Consider the following 3,178-nt stretch of genomic DNA (forward strand, 5'->3'; position numbering starts at 1 on the left):
TCCAGCCTATTGTGAATTGTCCTTTTTCTGCTCAATTCAGGACTATGTATGAGAGATACTAAAAAAAATCTAGATGACCAGATGGCTCTGTTGTCAACCAGAAGAGCCGTTTCTCAGGTCAGGTTTATTATAGATGACTTATGTTTCATTTTCTTTCAAATGGTGATATTGAAACTTAATCTGACTGCTTATTATAAACTTCCCAAACCAGATGTTTATCTATATTAAGTTATATGCATATGTACATTCATATATCTACACAAACACATAAATAAATCAAAAACAAAAGGAAACACTTGAAAAGTTCTTATAAAATGTAAGTAGGTGCGTGGTAAGAAATTTGCATCCCAACCACATGGTTCTAGGTTCAGTCCCACAGCATAGCACCTTGGGCAAGTATCTTCTACTATAGCCCTGGGCTGACCAAGGCCTTGTGAGTGGATTTGGAAGGCTGAAACTGAAAGCAGCCTGTTTGTATGTATGTATGTATGTATGTATGTATCTATCTATCTATCTATCTATCGATCTATCTATCTATCTATCTATCTACACACACACACACACTTATAAAATTTAATGAAGTATTATTACCATTATTATTATTATTATTAATGATAATAATAATAATAATAATAATAATAATGATGATGATAATAATAATAATAATAAAAACTTTCAAAATAAAAAGACCTGGAAATAGAGGTAACTCGAATGTATAATCTAAAAATAGAAACAATTCCTATCATAGTAGGTGCCTTAGGTATAATAAAAAAATATTCAGACAAATACATAACAAAAACACCAGGACTTACAAATATATATAACATACAGAAAATTGCACTACTGGGCACTGCACACATCCTACGCAAAACACTTTCAATACACTAACCATAAGAGCACCACAGCAAACCACAGCACATACCCAAGGCACACAGAGCTGCGTTCGGTAGTGAAGTGAAAGCACGTTATAGAAATAAAACTACTGAATAATAATAATAATAATAAAGTGGCCAGTAAGTTTAACCTATATAGGTAAAATATACAAATAAATAGAATACTGGAATACAACTAGCTAGAAAGAGTAGTTAACAGACCACAAATCCCTCATTATTAACTCCTCTTTCTAGCAAGTGGTATTCCGGTACTCTACTTTGTATATATATATATATATATATATATCCTTTTCTACTCTATTCACAAGGCCCGAAATTTTGGGGGAGGGGTTCAGTCAATTAGATTGACTCCAGTATGCAACCCCGAAAAAAATGAAAGGCGACGTCAACTTCTGCGGAATTTGAACTCAGAACATAATGATAGATGAAATAGGGAAAGGAGAAACACTGGCACCCCAGGTTAAAGGTCTTCTCCCACGTAAGGTGTTGTTATCTGTTTGGTGGGATATGAAAGGTTTTGTCCACTTTGAAATTTTAAACCCAAACCAAATGATAACAAAGGAGATCTACAGTAGGCAGTTTGAGCAGCTTAAGTCAGCGCTAGAAGAAAAACGACCATCTTTGGTTTCAAGATGGAAGGTGTTCTTCCATCAGGATAATGCTGGACCACATACAGCAAGGATGACGTTCCAAAGGCTGGAGAAGTTTGAATGGGAAACGATGCCCCACCCACCATATTCGCTGGACATATTGCCCCATCTGATTATCATTTATTCTGCAGTCTTCAAAATCATTTGGACAGAAAAAATATGAATTCTGTAGACGAGGTCGGAACAGTAGTGAATTTTGGAAGAGGGGCCTTGCAAGTCTACCAGATAGCTGGAAGAGGATTGTAAGAAATGAAGGAGAGTATATTTTAGATTAAAAAAGAACTTTGTTTATCTTAATTTTTAAAAATAAAAGAAGTGTAAAAAAAAGCTGCATTATTTATGAGATGGCCCAATATATATAGATACACACATACATATATAAATGGTAAAATGTGGCATGAGAGGAAAGCAAAGGAACATATGGAAAATATGAAAAGACACACCAAGGATGTGGACATGTTTGCCCCTCATTATTTATTGACCAAAAATCATCACAATTTTGACACCTTATCAATAATATTGCAAAATTTGTGTTTTGTTGTGTTTATGCTTGTTCAAAACAAACAAAATCCAGGAAAGGAAGGGCTTAGGAAACACATCTGAAGAGTGAGTGGGGAAATAACCCACAAGGAAGGTGGGAGTAAGGCTGAAAAAGTAGGATTCTAACTGGAGAGACACAGAATAGACAGCCAAGAGTCAAAACTAGTGGAGGGCCTATTCTCCATAGGGAGCTGCGGGTTTAAGAAAGTAATTAAGGAAGTTGACGTTGGCAGGATTTGAACCCGGGATGTAAAGAATTAGAAGAAATACTGCAAAGTAATTCAGCTGCTGATGTTCTAATGATTCTGACAATCCACTGTGTTTATGTTGTGCTAATAAAACTGCACTGTCATTAATTATCTTGTTTTGTAAGAAATTCTATGCAAATTGAATACGCTGTTTGCTAATTTTATCCTATTAAGCTTTGTTTAATGTTGTCTGATATAGTACAAGGCATTTACTCCTTGTTGTAAGTGCATAATGAGCAGCTGGTGGGAGAACACTGCTGTCGTACTTGTGCAGCTAAGTAACTGTTAGAGTTGTAAAAGTTTTACAACACTCATATATGTGCAATCAACTGCACACACACACATGCATGCATGCACATACATATATGTGTATATGTAATATATAACATATTTGTATATTTACACACACACACACATATATATGCACACACAAACACATCTATATGTTTATGCATACATATATGCAATATATAATATAATATATATGTATATAAATAAATATATATGTATGTATGTATATATATATGGGAGAATATACAAATAATAACAACAGACGAGGACAGGTGGTGTAAATAACAAAAGGATATATTAGTATGACGCTCGGGAATATGGAGAGTCTTTGACGTTTCGAGCTACGCTCTTCAACAGAAAGAATACGGAGACAAGGAGAAAAACACGGAGAAAAAAAATTGAATAGTGTCCAGTCAACGGTCAATCATAATATATATATATATATATATACATATATGCAGCACAGAATTTTGTCAGTGAACAGGTCGCGGTCTCAAAGCGACGAAAATATTTTGACAAATTAAATTTAAATGTTGAAGTGAATCTAACGGTTTTT

This window comes from Octopus bimaculoides, chromosome 11 (assembly GCF_001194135.2).
Source record: "Octopus bimaculoides isolate UCB-OBI-ISO-001 chromosome 11, ASM119413v2, whole genome shotgun sequence".
In the NCBI taxonomy this organism is placed as follows: domain Eukaryota; kingdom Metazoa; phylum Mollusca; class Cephalopoda; order Octopoda; family Octopodidae; genus Octopus; species Octopus bimaculoides.